Below are 25587 nucleotides of genomic sequence, written 5' to 3'. Positions count from 1 at the left end.
TTTTTAGTTTTGTTTGCTTTTTAGTTTTGTTTGCTGTCTTTGCTTTTTATTAGAGAAAACTGCCTTTCTACACATAAGGGGCAATTTGATTTTAGCATCCAGGCTTCTGTGGCCAAGGAAGAAGGGACTTTTCCAGCATAATTATTAATAGCACTAACTTTCACTCTCAAAAGTACTCTAGTTTGGATGATAAATTTTATAGTCAACCTAGCAAAAGATGACATCTTGTAAATGTGGATTGGAAGCCATGCATGTCATTTACCCACGTTGATCTCAAAATCTGTACGTGAAAAGTAAGAATAAATATGAGACAAATCTAATTGTTATTCTGTTCAAATTTTAGTGATAACACTGAAAAGTTTTTAACAATGAGTTATTCCACCATAAGAAATGTTAGAAGAACATTTCCCAAAGGATCCTCTGCTTCCTTAATAAGTTAGCATTTTGTATTAGGGTCAGATTGTACTAACTTATGATATCAAAATAAGCATATTAAATGGCTACAATTTCTCTAACATCTAAAGCTGTGATAAACTATTAAACAGTGTGATATTTCAGATATTTAATTCACCAAATAACATATTTGGAATGTGTATTTTCTTCAAAATTTCCTCTGGAAAATAACAAAATGGTGAATGATCTATGCTTAGTGAAATGTAAAAGTAGATAAGCTCTTTTGCTTTTACTATTGTGAAAGGTAAGTAGAAAAAAAGGGGGCTTATGAATAAATGAATGTATCTGACAATTGTGTTAATAAGCTCTCCTATTTTATTTTTAATCAATGAATCATGTAGAAAGCTTTGTTTAGACCTTGGCTAATCAATAAGCTATTTTGTAAAACAAGAAACATAGACTTGGGGTCAGTGAATCCTTTTTAAAATTTAACACATTAGGTAAAGAAAAATCTGCAAATACTTTAGGATTTTTTCATTGAAGCTTTCTAGAAGAGTATGTTGTGATTTAAAAGGGTATACACCTTTAGCAAACTTTAGTATGTTGTGTTTCCATTCATCCAAATTTTATATTTGACCTCTGTCTCATTGACTTTGAATCTTAGTCACCATAGACAAAATCAAAAAAGATTGTTTTTTATTTTTCTGAGTTTCAGTCACCAATTATAAAGTACAGGAATTCTCTTAGCGTTCTCAAGTGTTCCTTTCTTTCTTAATACTTTTTTTTTTTAGTGAAAAACATAAGATTCTAGTAAAAATATAGCAGTATATTACATGTCATTTTATTCCTAAAAAGAATGTAATCCCATTCAACATTTTGTGATTCAGAACAACTCATATTCACATATCTCATCTATGCAACTGCTAATATGTTTAACTTATAAATATAAAGAAGAAATAATTACTCAGTGTAGGCCATGGCCTTGATAATGTGTGAGATAAACACTATATATAGAATCACAAAATTTCAGAGTTGGATGTAATTTTAGATATTGTCATTGACCAAATGAGCTATTAGACATCCATCAAGATTGACTTAAGTGCTCAACGCTGAAAAGCAATGCAATTCATCCTTTCATTAATTAATTCATGTGTTTGTCCATCCCTCTATCCATTCACCCACACACACATCCAATTAATCACACCTCAACTGTTATTTGTAAGTAACAAATGACATAAACACATAAAAGAAATTGGGATTTAGGAACATTTATCATAATTGTTGAAGAGACTATGTGAATAAATAAGGGCTCATTAGAAATTTGTACCAGACCATACAGAAGCTTTTGTTTAGGTTATATGATTTTATTTTTTATTCTTCTGAGACTGGAAAGAACTATACACGCGCGCGCACACACACACACACACACACACATATACATATACATAGCAGGCCCTAGAACATGGAACATTCAACTATAGTGTACACTCTTTCCATTTCACCATTATGTTTTGCAAAGAGTACTTTAAATACCACATGGTATAGGCACTGACAGGCAGACTCTTGCTGCATTCTTAAGGCTTAATGATCTAAAAGATGGGAGAGATACATGCATACTAGGGGAGAAGAGTCCTTATCATCTAAAGTGATAGCTCCTACAGAACTGGATAGAAAAAAGAAGGGATTAACTTGATCCAAAAATCATTTCACCAAGTTACATTGATGGAAGTTCAACTGGTGATACAATCCATCCTCTATCATGGGGACTTAGGGACATTTCAGTGGATTTAACAAATCCACTTTTAAAAGCAACTTTGTTCTTTTAGATTATGCAATGATATCTCAAGTTTTCTAAGTCACTGGAAGCTTTCCTTGGAAATTGAGTTTCCCTAGTTATGCTCAATCCGCTTTTCTAAAACTTTGCCGGGACACAGAACACTTTTTAGGGGAAGGAGAAAATAAAGGAACATTTTAGAAATCCAAAGTCAGGCATCTACCAACTCTGACATTGAACTTCTGTGGGCCCAGCATCCTTTTGTATAAATGGAAGGCACTAAATTAAATTAGTAATAGAAAACTTGTTGAACTCTGCCCCATAATGTGCATTGTTTGTCAGAACTGTGTTTTATTATTATAAAATTCAACACAAATGTCCTTAGTTTGGGTATGCACTCTCTAGTTTAGCAGATGCTCTGTGACAACTTAATGCCTAACATCCTGTCTGTTTTGCAGTTTATGTCACCTGTCCTTCGTCACCTAAGCTCATCTCTGTTTACTCCCCACTGCTCATGCCCCTATTTTTATCTCCCCAGTCAACCACACAATTCCAGCTCCACTAGGCTCTTTATTGTTTTAGGACTTCTCAAAACAAGCTACTACTTAGAGTCTTTGCACGAACTGCCGGTTCTCTGTCTAAAACTCCTCCTCCATATAATTGCAAGATGAACTAATTCACCACCTTCAATCTTCTGCTCAAAGGTTTTCTTCTCAGAGAGGATCATCTGATCATCTCACTTAACAGTAAAACTCCCGAGCTTTCAGATCCCCCTTACTTTGCTCTATTTTTGCTTTTTTTTTTTCTTCTTTTTCTATGACCTGCTTTACAAAATATTCCATTCCTGACATAAAATACCCTATTGGATGTTTATCTCATTCTTTCCTTTGTTTAAATGCCAGTTTTTTTTTCCTCATATTCTAAATTTTGCAGAGAACTCAATTCAAATCCTAGCTCTACATTTCACAGATTTTTTCAAGTGCCAACTCTGAGCCTCGACTTTCCATCTCAGAAAAGTGGACAGTGATTCTCATATAGCCTGATATGGTATTTTAAGTATTCACCAAAATCATACTTAGACATGTCACGCTGAAGAATAATTATTATTATTTCAAGCTTTGTTGTAAGCCACATATAAAAGTCGAGAATGGTATATCTATGTTGTCAGGGTTCTCAGGATTTTTTTAAAGCTCCTGACCTATTCTAATTTTATCTTAAGTTACTCACTGTTCCACTACATCTGCGAATAGATTACCGCTGGACCTGGTACTCAGTTGGATCTCTAGAAATGTAAAGCAAGGACATCAGGAATTTTCTTTCAAGTTTAAATTAGGCATTTGAAACTAGTGGTATACCAAGGCAACAAAGAAAAAGAAACAAACTTTTCTGCCAAAGTGATTTTACTTTAAAATTGACTGCACTCCCATGATTGTTTGTAGGCAGAGACTGAAAGTCAGGTAAAGGACATAGCTACTGAAGAAATCACTAGGGACGCTTCCAAGTTTGGAAAGTTAATAATCATAAGCTTAAAAATGCATTTGAATAAACTCTCACATTACCTTCAAAATAGTCACAGACAACGTCAGAGTTTAAGATTCAAAAGATGAATGGCAAAAAGGTTTATTTAAGGTTAGAACATTTTTTTAATTGACGTTGCTATTGCTGTGTTAGTAGTAATGATGTTGTTTTCGTACTTCTTATTATTATATTAAATGCCACTAGAAATAAGTCCAGAACAAAAGAAACAGTGTGTGAAAATTTACCAGTGAACAATTCTTACAAATGGAAACCCTATCTTAGAATTAGAAGTGCCCAGAACATTTGGGGAAAAAAAGAATATTTCTTTTCCTAAGGAAGTCTAGCTGGAAATATCTGTGGAAACCTTTTCAGAACTCTTTTAAATATGAGCTTTATATTAAAACTCTACCGGAGAACAAATTTCCAATTTCAACTACATAGAAAAATCTTAGAAAATCTCCATCCCATATATCCCTTTCAGATAATCATTGAGTCCCCACTTTAAGTATTTTTAACAACAGTTAATCCTCTGAAAAAATTCTGTATTATTTTTAGAGACCCTTAACATTAGAAAGTAAGTCTTTATGTTGAACATAGATCAGGTTCCATGTAAATGCATTCATTTATTCATTCATTCTACATGCATTGAGCATTAGATACTAGGAGAACGAAAAGAAAAGGAAGAGAAAGCATACATTCTACATTCGAGGAGCTCACAGTTTTCTGAGAACAATAGAAGAACAACTATGTATTAATAGCCAGATGTGATTAAGAAGCTAATAAAATGGATTTTTCAACTGAATTAGGGGTGAAGAAGAGAGGCACATGAATTGTCATCTTCAATATAGAAATATAATAACATATTTTAAAATTAAGATTTAAATAAACATTTTAAAACTCAAAGAATTTTCTCCCCTAATACCTATAAATTCATATAATAACAACAAGAATAAACACTTTGGGGAAAGTTTTCCAATAAATAACAAAAAAAGAAGGAGGAATAACCTTATCTTCAAAAACTGGTGCCTGGGGAAAGAAAGAAAATAATCTGGAGTAGGCTGGGCTCAGTGGCTCACGCCTGTAATCCCAGCACTTTGGGAGGATGAGGTGGGTGGATCACTTGAGGTCAGTTCGAGACCAGACTGGCCAACATGGTGAAACTCGTCTACTGAAAATACAAAAAATTAGCCGAGTGTGGTGGCACGCGCCTGTAATCCTAGCTACTAGGGAAGTTGAGGCAGTAGAATCACTTGAACCCGGGAGGCAGAGGTTGAAGTGAGTCAAGATTGCACCATTGCACTCCAGCCTAGGTGACAGGGTGAGACCCTGTCTCAAAAAAAATAATTAAATAAATAAATAAATAAATAAATAAATATAAAAATTCTGGAGTAAAGTGGAGGGTTTAGATATTCCTTGTCAGGCGAAGTAGTGAGTTGACAATAGCCTCAGAATTCTCAAAAATTAGTGAGTAGTCATTTTTTTCTTTCATCTTGTTTCAACTCGGAAGTCATAGAAATCCTACCAAGGAAGAAAGAAGAAAAGTGGAGAAGTGAATCGACTGAAGAGGACAATGCCCATACTTAACCTCAGGTACTGAAGTTGATTTAGGGAATAGTTAATACTGTTGCATCATGAACAGGCTTACAAGGGAACAGAATTGATGCGTTTTAACAAAGTCTTTACTTTGCCCTCATCTGTTCTCTCTCAGCATCAACTTTTCACTATCACTCCACCCATGTAGTTTAGCTGTAGAGAAGTTGATAAACACAAGCCCCCATGAGTTCCTCAAAATAGAAACAAAAATTGTTCTCAGAAACAGTGCGAGTCATTTCATTCTTTACCAAAAAACAGAATATCTACCAGGAGTCACTCCAAAATCATTAAAGTGAAAAGAAAGTACATGGAAAATCTAAACCAGAACTTAAAACAAAATATGGATAAAAAGGAATACAGCATACAAATGAACATGAAAGAACACAATATAGGTTAACACCTAACTCACAATTTCTTATGATTGCTTCGTATCATAGATCAACAATAATAAGTGATAATTGACTTAATAAAAACTTGAATTCAATAAACTGAATTTTAAACAGAGGTGTTACAATAATCAAATGAGGCGGGTGGATTGCCTGAGGTCCAGAGTTCAAGACCAGCCTGACCAATATGGTGAAACCCTGTGTCTACTAAAAATATAAAAATTAGCCAGGCATGGTGGCGGGCGCCTGTAATCCCAGCTACTTGGGAGACTGAGGCAGGAACATCACTTGAACCCAAGAGATGGAGGTTGCAGTGAGCCGAGATCAAGCCACTGCACTACAGCCTGGGTGACAGAGTGAGACTTCATCTCAAAAATAAATAAATAAATAAAAACAAAAAATTGCAGATAGAAGAAAACATTTCAGGGACCAAACTTTCTCATTATGCAACTAGTAAATTGAAAAATATGACTAAGACAGAATATAGATTTTAAACCTGAATTACTGACACTGGAATAATCCTAGTGAAGGAAGATGAAAATGCAGAGTAAAACAATTAGAGATAAGCTAATAGATCTGGAAGATGTGGTAATTCAGCACAAGGTAATTGGTATCCCTAAAGTAGAATATCCTACATACAAACAGAAAATCTACCTAATCATATAATGAAAGATATATTACTGGAAAAACACAAATTAAATACATATATCGCAAGAACACATGGTGTTTTGTCCTATGAAAATCACACGACAAATATATATCCCAGATAAACTATCACACTTTGACACAATAAACAAATTCTTCAAATATTTTGACAGACAAAACAGGTCACCTACATGGAGGAAAAATTGGAGTAGTCTAAACCTTTTTCACAGCTATCTTCACTTCTAGAATACAATGAGCTGCGTATCAACAGAAAATATCTAGAGTTTTGTGGGAAGATAGTGACATTCAAGAATATTAAATCTAGCCAAAATGTCTTCTAACTATAAAGGAAAAAGGAAGACATTCTCAATCATTAAAAATCTTGATGAGCATAGAATCTGTGAGACTGTCTTTGAAAACCTGCTTGATAATGTCCCACCAATTAAACACAAAATCAAACTCAAGGAGCCAGGGATAGACAATCCATGGTAAAAAGACCATGGTAAAAATAAAGTGCATTTAAGCTTAAAGATAATGCTTAAACAAATAAAAGTTATGTAACTTATGGCTATAGAAAAAGATGTAAAAATCATATTTTTTAATAGTATAAGGGTTTATAGGCTGGGCGCATATCCCAGCACTTTGGGAAGCCAAGTACTTTGGGAAGTGCTGTAATCCCAGCACTTTGGGAAGCCAAGATGGGCGGATCATGAGGTCAGGAGTTTGAGACCAGCCTGGCCAACATAGTGAAATACCATCTCTATTGAAAATACAAAAAATTAGCCAGGCACCTGTAATCCCAGGTACTCAGGAGGCTGAGGCAGGAGAATCTCTTGAACCCGGGAGGCAGGGGTTGCAGTGAGCCGAGATTATGCCATTGCACTCCAGCCTGGGCAACAGAGTGAGACTCTGTCTCAAAAAAAAAAAAAAAAAAGTTTATACACACACACATATGCTTTTAGAAATTGGAGAACAGGTAGAGAAGACAGATTTGTGCTTAATTCTTTCAGAAAACTTATTTTATAAGCTAAAATTAAAACATTAAAAATAAGCACAGTTTAATGTTTATTTCATAATCTCTTAATTTACAAGAATCTTTTAGTAAATAATATCACCTATTGTAAAGAAATACTTTAATTTTGCTAACCTTCAGATTTATATCAATTGGTTTTAATTATGTAATAGTCAAATAATATTCAAATTAATAATTCTAAAAAAGACACTATTTTAATATAGTTTTATTTTTGTAAAAGTAACTCACAGATATTGTAGGTTCAGTTCCAGGCAACCTCAATAAAGTCAATATTGTAGTAAAGCAAGTCACACATCTTTTTTGGTTTCCCAATGCATATAAAAGTTATGCTTACACTACACTGTAGTCTAAGTGTGCAACAGCATTATGTCTAAAAAAAAGTATATATCTTAATTAAAAGTACTTTATTGCTTAAAAAAAAAAAAAAAAAAAAAAAAAAAAAAAGGCCAATGATCTTCTGCACCTTCAGGGAGTCATAATCTTTTTTCTAATGGTAGATCTTGCCTTGAGGTTGATGGTTGCTGACAGTTTATGGTGGTATTTGCTGAAGATTGAAGTGCCTATGGCAGTTTGTTAATATAAGGCAACAAAGAAGTTTGCAATATCAATGGATTATTTTTTCACAAAGGTTTCTCTGTAGCATGTAATGCTGTTTGATAGCATTTTACCATAGTAGAATTTTTTCCAAAATTGGAGTCAGTTCTCTCAAACTCTCCTACTGCTTTATCAAATAAGTTTATACAATATTCTAAATCTTTTGTTGTCTTTTCAACAATGTTTATAGCATCTTCACCAGAAGTAGATTTCATGTCAAAAACCATTTATTTGCTCATCCCTAAGAAGCAACTCCTTATTCATTCAAGTGTTATCATGAGTTTGAAGCAATGCAATAATATCACCAGACTCCATTCCCAAATCTAGCTCTTTTGCTGTTTACACTACGTCTTCATTTCCTCCTCCACTGAAGTCTTGAACTTCTCAAAGTCAACCATGAAGGTTGACATTAACTTCTTCCAAACTTCTCTTAATGTTGCTATTTCGATCTCCTTCCATGAATTATGAATGTTCTTTATGGCATGTAGAATGGTAAATCCTTTTCAGAAAGTTTTCAATTTACTTTGCCCAGATTCCTCAGAGGAATCACTAATCTATGGTATCTACAGCCTTATGAAATTTAGTTCTTAAATAATAAAACTTGAAAGCTGAAATTATCCCCTAATACATAGGTTGCAGAATGGATGTTATACTAGCAGGCAATGAAACAACATCAATCTCCTTGTACTTCTCCAACAGAGGTCTTAGGTACATTGGTACATTGTCAAAGAGCAGTAATATTTTGAAATAAATCTATTTTTTTCTGGCCAGTAGATCTCAACAGGGGGCTTAAAATATTCAGCAAATCATGCGTAAACAGATGTGCTGCCATCCAGGTTTTGTTGTTCCAGTTGTAGAGCACAGGCAGAATTAACATAATTTTGGGGGGCCCTAGGACTTTCAAAATGGTAAATGATCATTGGTTTCAACTTAAAGTCATCAGCTGCATTACTCTCTAACAAAAGAGTCAGTCTGTCCTTCGAAGCTCTAAAGCTAGGCATTAACTTTTCCTCTCTAGCTACAAAAGTCTTAGATGGCATCATCTTCCAATAGAATACTGTTTTGCCTACACTGAAAATCTACTGTGTAGCCCAACCACCTTAATCAATGATCTTAGCTAGACCTCCGGATAAATTGCTGCAGCTTCTTCATTAGAACTTGAACTTTTATATTATGTAGATAACTTATTTCCTTAAACCTCATTAACTAACCTCTGTTAGATTCATATTTTTCTTCTGCAGCTTCCTCACCTTTCTCCCCCTTAATAGACTTAAAAGAGAATTGAGCCTTTTTCTGGATTAGACTTTAGCTTAAGGGAACATTGTGACTGGTCTGATCTTCTGTCCAAACCACTCAAACTTCTTTATAGCAACAAGGCTGTTTTACTTTCTTATCATTCTTGTGTTCACTGGGGTAGTGCTTTTAATACTTTACAAAAACTTTTCCTTTGCATTTACAACTTGACTGACTGACTGGTACAAGAGGCCTAGCTTTCAGCCTAAATTGAGTTTTTACATGCCTTCTTTATTCGGTTTCGTAACTTCTAGCTTTTGATTTAAGGTGAGAGATATGCAAGTCTTTCTTCCACTTGAATGCTTAGATGTTATTGTTGGGTTATTAATTGGTCTAATTTCAATATTGTATCTTAAAAAATAAGGAGGCCCAAGGTGACAGATAGGATAGATGGAGCAATCAGAACAGACACAACATTTATCAATTAACTTTGCCATCTTATACAGGCATGTTTCATGGTGCCCTATAGCAACTACAACAATAACATCAAAGATCACTGATCACAGATCACCATAACACATAAAATAATAATAGAAAAGTTTGAAATATTGCAAGAATTACCAAAATGTGACACAGCACAAAGGGAGCACATGCTGTTGGAAAAACGGCATCAATAAAATTCTCTATGCAGGGTTGCCACAAACCTTGAATTTGTAAAAAATGCAGTAGCTTAGAAGCACAATAAAGTGAAGTATAATAAAACGAGTATGCCTGTATTTATATCTATATCTCTCTCCCTGTCTCTCTTTCCTACTGTCTTTCTTTCTTCCCCTTTCTGTGTCTCTTGCTGCAACACCCTGACTTTTATATACGCAAAGAAAGATGTTTGTGTTTATGGAGACATAATATTTAATGATAAGATTTGTTGTGATTGCTTAAATGTTCCTTTTGGCAGTTTTCTGCATTCCTTGAATTTTTTTCTAAACATATTTTTCATTTTATACAAATAAATAGGGCCAGGCACGGTGGCTCATGCCTGTAATCACAGCACTTTGGGAGGCCGAGGCCGGCAGATCACAAGGTCAAGAGATCAAGACCATCCTGGCAGATGTGGTAAAACCCCGTCTCTACTAAAAATACAAAAAAAAAAAAAATTATCTGGGCATGGTGCTGCACTCCTGTAGTTTCATCTACTTGGAAGCCTGAGGCAAGAGAATTGCTTGAACCCAGGAGGCGAAGGTTGCAGTGAGCCAAAATTGTGCCACTGCACTCCAGCCTGGAGACAGAGTGAGCCTCTGTTTAAAATATATATATATATATATACACACACACACACACATATTATATATATATATAAAATATATATATATATAAGCACATTCTTTAAAAACACATTTTTTCCCTGGCGTGGTGGCTCATGCCTGTAATCCCAACATTTTGGGAAGCCAAGGCTGGTGGATCACTTGAGGTCAAGAGTTTGGGACTAGCCTGGCCAAGATGGCAAAGTCCTATCTCTACTGAAAATATAAAATTAGCCAGGAGTGGTGGTGAACACATTTAATCTCTGCTACTTGGGAGGCCAAGACGTAAGAATTGCCTGAACCAGGGAGGAGGAGGTAGCAGTGAGCTGAGATCACACCACTGCACTCCAACCTGGACTCCAGCAAGACTCTGTCTTACAAAAACAAACACATTTTTAATGACAAAAACACAGAAAGCATGCACACAAATATGTTACTTGCTAATTCTGAATAATGGGAATATAGCCACTAATTTTTTTTTCTAAAAGTTTTTTTTTTTGCATTAAAGTATAGAAGGTTTGGCATAAAATAGTATAAACATTTTAAGTTTACAATGAACTCTTTACTCAAACTAGTAAGTGGCTTTAGAGCCAGGTACAGGTAGATTTAGATTTAAACTCTACTTTAGTGCTTACTCTATGTGTGACCTTGAGCAAATTACTTAGGCACTCACAAGTTTATTTGCCTAATTTACAACATAGAGGTTATCTTATAGCCCTGATGGTTTTAACATGAGGACAAATTACATAAAAAAATGATTAATCCTGTCTCTGGAACATAGCCCTCCATAAGTGATGTTTCTCGTTTCTTATGTTCCATTTTTCTTTTGCAGTAAGTTTACAGTGCCTAAATTGCATAATTATACATATTTAAATATTGCACACACACAGTCACAATGTAGCAACTCACAAACACATACACAGCAGAGTAAAAATGACTCATCAAATCCAAAGCCTGGAAAAAAATGGAATGTCTTTTTTTTCCGAATCAGTTTGAGGCAGGAAAATAGTTACAAGATTTTATTAAACTCTGGTTGGAGCACAAAGGTGGGTGTTGAACTAGATGAAATCTATGGCATTTTTAGAATTAAGAATCAATATCTCCCTATCTCCCTTCCTCTCTCCCTAACAGCCCCAATACAAAGTCCATCCATATTACTCTAAGCCAGTCGTTAAAGGAGAAATTAAGAAACACTACCTACAACTAGATATGCAAAAATAAATATCCCCAATACTTTGCCTGATAACTCATGGAACATCATGGAAGGCTATATAAATGAGCTAAATGAAGAAATACCATGCATCCAATTTTTATGTGCACAGACTTATGGATCACAAAATCATTTCTGGGAGAAAAGAGCCCTCATGGACAGGATGTCAGATTTAACAACAAAAATACAGAAAGCTCAATAACAGTGCATTTCAGATAAAGAACAGATCATTTTTCAGTATATCCCAAACATTGCATATATTTTATCTATTTTATCTGGCCACCCTACTCTAAAAAGATATGATCAACATTTGAATAGGTATTCTAAGAATGAGTATGAAGAGCTGGCTGCCCAGTGGACTGAGAGAAAGGAGAGGGTGACCACATAGAAGTAAAATGACCACAGCAGAGACATGAGGTCCATCAAGTTTCTGGAATCTCTATCAGTTGAGTACTTGGAAAAGTTTTGTAGACAAGGATGGACAAAGATAATCATGAAAAGTATTTGGACCTGGAATGTAAAGGTGTTCCAGAGATACTGAAACTTGCTTGATAAGAAATGAGGAACTGAGCTGCCTTAGGTTTTCAGAAGGCCAAGGATGTGGTTGATGCTGTTCTTTAGAAAAAGTTGACTTTCAGTCTCTCTCATACCTCTAACAGTGGTGTTCAAAGGTTACAAAATATCTGTCAAAGCCAAATTAAACTTATTATTTTAGCATTTGTTCAGCATGTATTTTTTTTCTTGACTTTATTCCAAAATCTGTTGGATAAACTATTATACCACTTTGTTTTTATATATTCAGTAACACTGCTGTAGGAGTAAAATGTCTTTTTGTTTTAACTAAAAAAATTAATAGGTTGAGAGAAATGTGAAACATTTTTATCTCTCAAAATTATAAAAGTATATAGAACTTGCTTTTGCAAGGTGTATCTTTAATCTATTAGAATAAACAGTGTAGTAGTTAAAAATGTCAAACCTTATCACACACCTAGATTCAAATTCCTACCCATTTAATAGTTTGAGCTCAGGCTGGGTGCAGTGGCTCACACCTGTAATCCAGCACTTTGGGAGTCTGGGGCAGGCAGATCACCTAGAGGTCAGGAGTTTGAGACCAGCCTAGCCAACATGGTGAAACCCTGTCTTTTCTAAAATTACAAAAAAATTAGCTGGCAGTGGTGGTGGATGCCTGTAATCCCAGCTACTCGGGAGGCTGAGACAGAAGAATCACTTGAACCTTGGAGGTAGAGGTTGCAGGGAGCCAAGATTGCAACATTGCACTCCAGCCTGGGCAACAAGAGCAAAACTTAAGAAAGAAAGAAAAGAAAAGGAAAGAAAAGAAAAGAAAAGAAAAGAAAAGAAAAGAAAAGAAAAGAAGAGTCCTATCATTAAAAATAAGGAAAACAATAGTTTGACCTCAGCAAATATGCTTAGAAATCACAAGCTTGGGTTTCCTAATGAGAATATAACACACCTCACTTGGGTTTCATTTTGAGAATTAGTAACGTAGAATATATAAAGCTTTTAGCAACATTGGTTGACACATAGCAAAAAAAAAAAAAAAAAAAAAAAAAAAAAGCTATATTTTTGGTGTTCCATGAAGATTCTGATTTAGGAATCAGATGACATATTCATGTTATCATTCTGCAAGTTGACTGGTAGGTAACAATTTACTTAAACTCTCTGAACTTCAGTTTTTTATTTCTCAAAGGTATTATTATTTCCAGATATTACTAGCTTCTTGTGAAGACTATGTCAATGTATTAATTCTTGTTCATTACATTACTTTATATAAAGTGCTTGCAGTACAGTTTTACCCAAATAGGTACTTTATACTATTATATAATTGATTCATTTACTCAGCAAATATTTATTTAGCACCTACTACCCATAAGGTAGGGTGAATAAAGGCATAAACACTTTCTGCTTGAGCGAGAAGGATTCAGCCTTTCATTAATGTAATTACTTGATTTATATTATTTACAAACACTGATAATTACTTTGAAGAAAAGAAACGTGACTTAGAATGGGAAGCCCAGGCAAGACTTCCCTGAGAAATATATATCCCCTTTGTCTCTTTGAACCAGTTTTCCCATCTAGAATTCAAATGACTATAATATAAAAGATATTCTAAAATGTCACTGGCGTATTTGGGAATAGAACTCAAGTTTCTTAGTTCCCAGCCTTTATCTCTTTCACCATCCAGCTAAGTGACCCCTGGGCTTCTTTTCCTATCTGTAAAATGAGGAAGGTCAGAGGAAGAAGATGATTTCTGTAACAACCTAGAGCCTATGGATCTTTGAACTTATCACTGTTACAAAACAAAGCTTGTAGGGAAACCCCATGAGAGGAATTTACTTATTTTATCCCAAAGCATCTTTGGTCTGAACACACATATGCCACCATATGGGATACATTTAGAACATTCATTAGAAGAAGAATAATTGGTCTCTTATCGTACAGGAAAAAAAAGAGTGGACCCAGAGGATAAATACTTTAGAAACTGAAATAAAAGACTTTTAATATAAATCTGCCAAAGATAAATTGAGGAGAAGTAAACTGGAGCTCATTTAAAAAAAAAAAAGAAAGAAAGAAAGAAATGAACAATTAATTCACCTGTAAAGCTGCATAGGCACTTGTGTATTGGAGGAAAAGATTAATCTTGTATGGGTGGGAGGGAAGAATACAATCATACACATTAACAGAAGTACCCAAGAAGGATTTCTTGTTTACTGCAACAAGGAAAGGAATTGCAAATTTTAAAAACTTAGACCCTTGAAAATGGTGATTTGAAACAGATTTTCAACTTCTATGACTTTAATTTTGTCATTAAGCACCAAATGCAAAATAACAGAGGACCTGCATATTTGGCTAGAGTTTTAGAGGACTGCAGAATAATGACAGAAAAGTGAGAATGTATAGGAATGCATAAAAACGGTGTTAAAAGGTCTTGGTCTATTTGCATTGCTATAAAGGAATACCAGAGGCTAGGTAATCTACAAAGGTTTATTTGACTCATGGTTTTGCAGACTGTACAAGAAGCACAGTGCCAGCATCTGCTTTTCATGAGGGCTTCAAGAAGCCCCCACTCCTGGTGGAATGGGTAAGGGAGCAGGCATCACTTGGTGAGAGAGGAGAAAAGAGAGAGAGAGAGAGGGAGGAGGTGCCAGGCTCTTTTTAACAATCAGATCTCCTGGGAGCTAATAGTGAGAACACATTCAATCCGATGAAAATGACACCAAGCCATTTATGAGAGATTTGCCCCCATGGCCCAAACACCTCACAGCAGGCCTTACTTTCAACACCAGGGGTGATATTTCAACATGAGATTTGGAGAAGACAAATATCCAAACTGTATCAGAAGGAGAAAAGGGAGTGATGTCAAACCTCGAGAGGATAGACTAACTCATTCATTAATTCAGCAAATTCCACTGGTTCTACCTGCTAAATAAATCCAGCCTGTGAGGGCTTTTGGTTAGAGATGAGGTCTATGTTGCCCCAGATGCTTGCAGATTCCTGGGCTTGATCCTCCCTCCTCAGTCTCTTGCATATATGGGGCAACAGGTATATGCTACCACACCTGGCTCTGAACAATTTTCAATATTTTTAGAAAACCTCCAGTATTTATGTTGGTGCAAAAGTTATTGTGGTTTTTGCAATTAGCTTAATGTCAAAAACAGCAATTACTTTTACACCAACCTAATACAAGCCGCCATTGTCTCTTTTCTAGACCAGTATGTGTTTGTTCCAGCACATCACCCAACTACAGTAGATCATCCAAAAGAGTACATTTTCCATGCAGAAATATTTTAAAACATAAATAAATCACATTCGTCTTCTTTACTCATAACTCATTAGTACTTTTTTCCATCACACTTAGAAAAGGAAATCTAAAGTCTGTTCCATCTTACAGAACTGTCAGTAAGCTGGAGTCCAATCACCAATTCATTTACCTCTCTTACCTTCCCTCTCTGGTCACTCTGACTCACTTTGCCTTCACATTTATTTATTTATTTATTTATTTATTTATTTATTTATTTTTGAGGCAAACTCTCACTCTGTCGCCCAGACTGGAGTACAGTGGCGTGATCTCAGCTCACTGCAACCTCTGCCTCCCAGGTTCAAGCGATCCTCCCACCTCAACCTCCCAAGTAGCTGGGATTACAGGCGCATGCCACCACGACCTGCTAATTTTTGTGTTTTTAGTAGAAACGGGGTTTCACCATGTTGGCCAGGCTGGTCTCAAACTTCTGGCCTCAAGTGATCCACCTGCCTCGGCCTCCCAAAGTGCTGGGATTAGAGGCATAAGACACAGCACTAGACCCCCCTTCATTTTTAAATGTCCAATCTGCTTCTACTGCAAAAGTTTTCACTTGCTTTTTCCTTTTCCTGAAATATATCTTTGCTCAGATTCCTAAATATCATCTTTTAAGTCAGTTCTGTCAAAATACCCACACCATCCTCGTTCTTTTTCCCTTCCAGTACACTAATTAGTGTTTCTCCATAACATGCTAAAACTTCTTGAATTTTTTTTCTATATTTTTCTCTCTGTCCCACGACAACATGAAACCCATACAGACTGGAACCTGGTCTTCCTGGTTCACAGCAAATTCCTAGCACCTAGAACATTATGGGAGAGAGATTAATAATTAGATACATATTTTGAATCATTATTAAATCATTTCTATCATTAATATGGCAAATACTCATAAAATATTTGGTATATGCCACACACTATAGCAGGATCTGGGATATGCCAATCGGATCAAAGAGACTGGCCCTCCTGAGGATGTTAGTCTAGTTTGTGAGATAGACCATAATCAAATAGTCATTTCAACAAGAAAAAATTATAAGTGTGAGGGGAACGGGGAGTGAAAGGTCTAAAAGCTAGGCTGGAAGTCTGAGAAGTCTTTCTTGAAGTAGAGCTTGAGCAGAGACCGAAAGGATAAAAATGAATTGACTGATGAAGTTAATTAGCAGTGAGACAAAGCATCCTACACAGAGAAAACAGTTTGTGAAAGCAAGGAATAACAGAGAAGCCATGAGGATCTAAAAGAAGGCCACTGTGGCTAGAGCACAGAACACAAGAGCGATACGGTTCATGATGAGTGTTTTAGTTAGCTATTTCCACGTAACAAATTACCATAAAGCTTAGTGACTGTAAACAACCATAGCATTAATTTTGCTGATAAATCTATAATTTGGGGCAGGGCTCAGTTGGGATAGCTTGTGTCTACTCCATGCAGCTAGAACAGGGGTGGCTTGAAAGTGAGACTCAACAGCTGAAGTGTGGCAACATCACATGCATATCCAGCATGTATTTTTGGTTTTCAACTGAGAAGTTGAGACTGTCAACTGGAAAACATTCATGTGCCTTCTCCACATGGCTACTCAGCTTCTTCACAGCTGATGACTGGGTTATCAGAGTCAGTACTCAAGAGAACAAGGTGGAAGTGCTTGGCTTATTTATGATTTAGCATTGCTTTGATATTACTGTATTGATCAGGTTGATCAAATGGTGGTCCAGTTTCAAGGAAAGGGTGCATATATTGTGTGACTCAATAAGAATGTGAACATCACATGGTAAGAACATCATGTGAGGTAAGACAGGTTGTGGCAGTCATCTTTGGGAAAATATAATCTACCACGATGAGGTTGCATACATAGGTAAAATTGGACTAGGGAAAACCAGGAAGTCTATTTCACTTTACTCTTTATCCAAAGAGAAGTTGGATATCAGCTATGTGCTTTGAAACGACTACTTTGGGTGCAGAGTGGAAACAGAAAGAAGTAGATGGTTTAATGAGATATTATTTGGAAGACAAAATCATCTGGGCTTGGTGACAGATTGATTACAAGGAAGGAAGGAAGGAAGGAAGGAACGAAGGGAGGGAGGGAGGGAGGAAAAGAAAAGAAAAGGAGAGGAGAGGAGATGAGAGGAGAGAAGAGAAAAGTAAAAGAAAAGAAAAGAAAAGAAAAGAAGAAAGGCAAATTACCTGTCTACCTCCTAGTCACAAAAGCTAGGCAAGATTACCCTAAATTTTATAGAACCCATGGATATTTCAAGCATTTCAGTGTAAAAGGCTGATCTTTCTATCCATTCATTTCCCACTCATTTGTTTGACAATGTTTTAAGAGTTCTATGCATGAAAAAGGTATGTATCAGTAACTCAGTAACTATTAATAAAATTAGTCAGGGTAACTGACCTCAGGCAATTTATAGTCAAGTGTTGGGTATATTCTTCTGTGCTCTCTGGAACACATGGTGCAGACTTGACCAAAACACCTACATTGACCAATGTTGCCATAGAAGAGAAAGACTTGTATATCTATAGACTGTGCTTAAGAAGAGTGTCTCAGATGTGATTACATTAGAGCTACATTTTGAAGGATGAGAACATATTAAATAAAGTAGCAAGGATAGATGGGTAGGATGAGTAAGCAGTGAAAACAATGCTTACAAATGCACGGAAAGACTAACTTTGTAGTAGGAAGAGGTGTTCCAGATCTTTAAAATGGCATGTACACAGATGGACTTGGAGATCTGAACATGATCTCAATTATTAGGAACCTTATGCACTCACTAAAGAGTTCAAAGTTCCTGTCTCACTCTAACATTGACTCTCAAGATTTTCAAGGAATGTAATAGGGTCAAATGTGTTTTCAAATAGCTACACTATTTCCAAATTTTCTACAATGTTATAATTTTAGAGGAAGGGGAACCATGCAGAATAGTCTTGAATTCTTTCAGGCATGAAGCAATTACAATCTGAACCAAGTCTTAGACATTGCAGAGGGCGAGACATGGGCAAAAATGAGAGACATTAAAGAGGCTCATCCTACGCAGTACTTCCCAAGCAAGGCTAATCATCAAAATCACACAAGAAAATATTTTATCTTGTTTTATTTCTTTAAATACTGAATTTTGGCTTCATTCTGAGAGATACTGATTTAGTAAATGAATTACATATGAAGGTCGAATTCTAATTTAAACATCTTTTGATCAGCAAGATTTCAAATATATTAATAATAAATGATTTAATGGCACTTAAAATTAGCTAGGACTATTCTAAGTGTTTCCTATATATTATTTCTTTGAAACTCACAGTACCGATTTTGGCTACGTTGTTATATTCTCAATGTATATGTGAAAAAACGATGCACTGAGAGGTTAAGCAACTTGCTCAAGGAAGCTTGGCTAAGGACTGGTAGACCTAGGATTGAAGCCCAGTTAGACTGTCTTCAGGTCTTGGTAATTGATTCCATCAGGGAAGGGACTAAGGTAAAACAAGTGAGGTACTCACTACAAACACCAAATGTAAGGAAATGCTAAAAAAAAAAAAAAAAAAAAAAAAAAAAAAAAAAAAAAAAAAAAAAAAAAAAACTCAGCAATCAAAATAAATAATATTTAATGCAATTAAAAAACATAACATGCAAAAAACTATGATTAACAAAATATGAAAATTTTAATTAAAAAAAGGTTTTGTATGTCAAACTGATTCTTCCCTTTCCATCATAGGAAATACTGAAATGGTTCTGAAGAAAAGCATGTTCTGGAGCCTAGTTCAAAACATGACCCATCTAGGGAGGTTAATTTGGGGTACGGTGGGGTGGGGGGAGTGCCTGTGGGTTATTCCACTGGAAATATTGAGCATATCTAGTTGAGCCCTTGGAACTGAATGAATACAACAGAGAAGACCATGTAGAGGGAATAACAGAGCTCATTACAGAATTGAGAAAAACATTTAGGGATTGAAATAGTATGCCAGGTAGAGAGACCCATAATATCAAGAATATTGCCAGAAAGTACCAAATTGTTTTTAAGGAATGGGGACCAGACTATTAAGAGAATATCCACTTTCACAGAATAGATGTTTCTCTCCTCTGACTAACATTTTAAACCTACCACACTACATATAAGCTGAGAAACTGAAGTACTTATTTAGTAGACTTAACAAGGATAATAACAGATGTAATTATTAATTTAAAAATAATTACACATATTACTGCATTATGTTCAAAGAGTATGGCTGAATTGCTGATTGTCAAATTATGTTGCTAATAAAAAGATATTCTTGTATATCTATGAGGGTATTGGAATCAAAGACATGTGAGTTACAATTCACAGACTTGACACAACTTAATAAAGTTAGCAACTATTAAAGTTCACAACTTAAAAGCTGTGTTGGCTTCAAGAAGTAATTTAACCACTCTCAGACAATGTTTTCTCATGTGTATACTAAGAAATCATGATGACTATAGAATAATGTATGGAAAGTGTCTATCTCAGGACTTGACACACTGGGTATATTTCTATTTTCCCATCAAAGATGAAAGCAAAAAAAAAAAAAAAAGGAAAGCCTGCGATGTTTTCCTTTCTTGCATGAAGAAATGCACTGGATGTTCCAACTTTCATTCCAGTGCAATAGTCTCAGACCTGGGCTATTTTCTCATGAATATAAACTTTAAAGGAGTCTCCATTTGGTATACAGAAGTACTGCTCCTCAGTCACTTGAGCCTTTCAATAGAATGTCCATCAGAGAGAATTTGCATCTAAATCTTAGTCTCCACAGTATCTTTTACAAAATATAAGTGACTACAGGCATTGAATTTAGGTGCGAATATAATTAAATGTACTTACTGCTTCAGTCTTGAAGACTGCTGATTCACTAGTGAGAGTAATAAAATAGAAAACATATAAAAAGGCAAGAGAGAGTCCCTTCATATCTAATGAAGGATAGTTAAATATTCCTTAAAATGTGGCTGACAATTTCCACACTACAACCTTGCAAAATGGCTCAGAGCATGACATACAAAGAATTCCTGGATTCTGCAAGGAGTTTAAAGTAAATGGAATTACTAGACCTTAGTTTATGATGTTTTCATCACTCTTTTTCCCTTAGGTAATTGTGAATCAATTTTTTAAATAATCAAATCCTATGAACAATGGTCATTGCAAATGCAAGTTTGAGCTCTGGTCACAGCACATCACATTTAAAAAAATAATAAAACTTATTGGTTTCCATCAATACAAATGAAACAATGTAGGCAACAGAACTAAAGAATGAATTTGTTGATTTAGGAATCATTAGTTATAATAAATAATGATTTACTCCATCAATAAATAAAGATATCAATAAATAAATTTTTTATGCCAAGAATATATATATACACACACACATATATATGGTGAGAGAGAATTCTATAATAAAGTTTGATGTGTATATATATGAAGAGAATTCTATAAGAAAGTTATATATAGATATATATACACACACATATGTATAAACTTTGTATATTTCAGGCACCAAATAAAGGTTAGTTACAATAAATGTAACTCCATATATACATATATATATACACACACACACACACACACACACACATACACACATGGAGAGAGAGAGAGACAGAGAGATCACTTACTATGTGCAAGAACAAATGCTAAGCATTTTCCATGGATTACCCCATAAAGTGTCTATGATAACATTTTATGGTAGGTAGCTACTCTTTTTATCTCTGTTTTCTGGGAAAAGAAATGAAGAAATGAAGCCTTGGAGGTGACAACCTTCTTACTTGGGCCACAGGCTCGCAGTGTGCTGAGTAGGATGGGAACCCTGGCCTTATAACTGCTGAGTAGTCACTTTCAACCTTTCTACTGTCTTTCTCTCTGTTGAATTATGAAGTCAGTTCTTATGTTAAAAGAAAAAACAAGGTGAGAAAAAAACAGGAGAAAACAAATGAACAAAGTCACAAAAATTAGTATTTTAAAAAAAATTACTTGAGGAAGCATGCTTAACATTGTTATAAACAAGGCATGGTTCATAACAAATGAATGATACGGTTAGAATTGAGGACTGGATTCAACTGATAAAAGGCACTGAAAAACAGATACATTTCATTTTACAAAGGAGATAAACAGTGATACTCAACAATTACTCCAGAGTCTACAACATAGGAAGTGTGCACTCTACGGGCTTGGGTTGCAAGAAGCTCTATGGAAGGTTTCCCACCTGGAACTCTCGCTGCCTACACGGACCACCAGCCACAGTTGAAATTGGAAGTCATACGTTGGAGGATGTGTTGGAAGGGGCACCAGGAGCCCAGGGACTACGAAAGCCAAAAACAGATTGACCATTCTAAAATCAGGCAGTCAATCCAAGAGTTATCAGTAACGAGATGAAATGTTTAAAAGCAGACAAGAGACATGAGGATTATTTTTGAGAAAGTTGAGGAACATACAGATTCTTCTTTTCTTTTCTTTTCTTTTCTTTTTTTTTTTTTTTTAAGACACAAGATCTGGTTCTGTTACCCAGGCTGGAGTGCAGTGGCATGATCACAGCTCACTGCAGCCTGAAGCTCCTGGGCTCAAGCAATCGTCTTACCTCAGTCTTCTGAGTAGCTGGGACTACAGGTGTGAGCCACAGTGCCCAGCTAGATGTAGATTCTTATGTTATCTCAGACACTCATTCTGGTACAAGTTATTTAACTGTTCTGTGCCTTAGTTTTCTTACCTTGTTAGGATAATAAAAACTTGTGAGGTTGTTGAATCAAGTAAGTTGATGCATATAAAAACAGTGATTAGAAGATGATAAATGCCATGAAAGTGTTTATTATTATTATTATTATTATTATTATATTCATGACAAATGAAATGGAGATATTAAAACTGCCTATTTTGAGGAAGGGAGAGGGAGAGGTGCTAGTGGGAGACATCATAATATTTAAGGTATAAAAAGATAAAGGAACAAAAGTGTGACAAGAAAGGATATCTTGAATCTATAAAAAAAAAAGTCCGAGAAAAAATGGACCGGAGTTCATAATAGATTGAATACGTTATGTAAATGAGGCCCTCATGGAAGATGGTTTGTAATAAGATGAAGATATATGCATGATGTTGGAAGATGGTTTGTAATAAGATGAAGATATATGCATGATGTTATATCACATTTGGGTTCAACTTAAGGAATATATTGCAAAAGGGGAAATACACAAAAATATAGTTGTTGCCACTTTTTGCTTTTAGAGTGAAACTAAAAAACTGTATTTTACACATCATGAAGAATTTCAACTAATGAGAAGAAAATTAATTAAATGTGGTGGTTCCTGGGACTCAATGTTAATGAAAGATAGATAGATAGATAGATAGATAGATAGATAGATAGATAGATAGATACATACATACATACATACATACGTACGTACATACATACATAGATTCATAGATAGATTTGACGAAACTTTACAGCAGTACAGTTACTACAGAAATTATTTAGTCCTAGCATTGGCAACTATTTTCTATAAAGGCCCAAAGACCAGAGAGTATATTATTTAGGCTATGATCCTTATGGTCTCTGTCACAACTACTCATCTCTGCCACTGTAATGTGAAGACAGCCACAGGCAATATGTAAACAACTGGGCATGACTGTGTCTTAACAAAATTTTATTTAGAAAAAGGGGGGCTAACTGAATTTGTTCCATGGGTCAGAGTTTTCTCAGTAACCGAATCTAACTGCAGTTTTATTTCCATGATAGTGTCATGATACGTTCATATTTATGTATCTAAGTAAAAATGCCAAACATATTACTGGTAAACAAGGACGGCTATCAAGTAATGCAACTAGCATTTTGAGGTTTACCAAAATCAGTCAGCATTTTGACTACCTTGAATATAGTATATGGATATTTCTGAGCCTCAAACTACTATTGTAAAATGGAGATTAAAAACTACAACTCAAATTTTTCTAAGAATTAGAACTAATGTAAGTAAGATAATCAACACAGTACCATCCTCGGTTAAGGTGTTTAAATTGGCAATATTTTTATTCTTATAACAATAACAGGAAATTCAATTAGCTTAAACAGATAAGACGATAAATGTGGGCATATATGTATGTATTTTCCTACTTCAGATGGATCGATAGATACACACATAGATAGATAGATGATAAATAGAGAAATGTAAATGTGTAAAACACAATTCAAGAAATTACATTAAAAATGAGGACATGGTATCTTAATAGGAAGCAACATATTAAGAAAAAGTGTAATGTCTTTTAATGAATAGATAGATTGCACGACATGAACTCTGATTCATTCCCTTGTCTTATGACTATTTCTGATCATTCTCTTCAGCCCATACAAGTCTTCCTGAGTGGGTAGTAGTCACTTACAAGGGATAAATACTATGTGAATTGAATAGGTTAGAAAGTAGAAATTTATAAAAATTACATCAAAAATGAAAGAGCTAAATTTTTTTCTTTTTTTTTTTAATCTGTTTTTCTTTTTTTTTTTTTAAATTGAGACAGAGTCTCGCTCTGTCACCTAGACTGGAGTGCAGTGACGTGATCTCAGCTCACTGCAACCAAGTTATTCTCCTGCCTCAGCCTCTGAGTAGCTGGGATTACAGACATTCACCATCACACCTGGCTTATTTTTGTGTTTTTAGCAGAGGCAGGGTTTAACCATGTTGGCCAGGCTAGTCTCGAACTCCTGGCCTCGGGTGATCCACCTGCCTCGGCCTCCCAAAGTGCTGGGATTACAGGAGTGAGTCACTGCACCTGGACAAAAGAGCTGAATTTTAATTGCACAAGAAATGTTCAGATTGTTTAAATATCTTGCATCAAGAAATACAGTTGTCTTTAAAAATAAAACAAGCCATTTATTGGCACCACGGGCAAAAAGATAAATCTTTTATGCTAGAATCTTTCTGCTGATACAGACAGGAAGAGGTGCTTTATACAGCTGTAGTTAGGACTGCTAGAGAGGTTTATAACTCCTTTAAGCATGCAGAAGAAGTTGTTATTCTACAACTGTATTTCTAGGATGATGGCTACTTAAAATGGGGTGACTCACCTTTAGAATATACCAGATAATTACCTGACTCTTCCTCCTATAGTAAGGTATTAATTATAGAAGCTAATTAGTGACCTGTTTGAAGAAGATCTGATCATATGGGTCTTTATTTATAGGTGTTCATGTTCTCTTCTATGCATGGTGGAGAAAAACCTTCCGGCAACTATGATTATTACCATTATTTCATTTTTATTGCTTTTCCCATTCAAACGGAGACCACAGAAAGTCAACAATGTAGTTAATTTGCTTTAGCAAACTGGAAAATGCAAGATAATAGTATTCCCTTATGAGTTAGAAACTACTGAAGAATATAACTACAGGTTCTAAAAGTTTAGTGTCACATCTAAACAGCAATCTTTTTTATTTTTTTATTTTTTATTTTTTTTGCATCTCTCAACTTTCCTATTTCCTGTGAAAGCACATAACATTAAACTGATGACACAATCAAAAGTTAAGGCAGGCAGTATAAAGTTCTACCTAACCAATCTTTGCAAGCTTTGTCTAACGTCTCTGTAGCTCAGTTCAGAATTTGATTTGATGGCAACACATTTTTCCCTGTTTAAAAAAAAACACGGGAGAAAGGCATTCTAGTTTAGAAAGAAAGATAATACATTCACTCCCTCAATATGATCCCCAGAGCCAAAGACTCTAAGTTTATTCCAATCAGAATTTTTTTCTAACTGTGCTTCTTTGATGTAGTTACTATATTTGATATGGCTATAGGATGTTATTTCTCCCAGGACTGACTAGATCACTACCCCCTTTTTCTTTTTCTTTTCTTTTCTTTTCTTTTTTTTTTTTTTTTTTTTTTTTTTTTTTTTTTTTTTTTTTTTTTTGAGAAGGAGTTTCACTGTTGTCACTCAGCCTGGAGTACAATGGCATGATCACGGCTCACTGCAACCTCCATCTCCTTGGTTCAACCTATTCCCCTGCTTCAGCCTCCTGAGTAGCTGGGATTACAAGCTTGCACCACCATGCCTGGCTAATTTTTGTATTTTAGTAGTGACAGGTTTCACCACGTTGGTCAGGCTGGTCTCGAAGTCCCGACCTCAG

This window comes from Chlorocebus sabaeus, chromosome 5 (assembly GCF_047675955.1).
Source record: "Chlorocebus sabaeus isolate Y175 chromosome 5, mChlSab1.0.hap1, whole genome shotgun sequence".
Taxonomy (NCBI): Eukaryota; Metazoa; Chordata; class Mammalia; order Primates; family Cercopithecidae; genus Chlorocebus; species Chlorocebus sabaeus.
Note: the sequence above shows the minus strand (reverse complement) of the source record.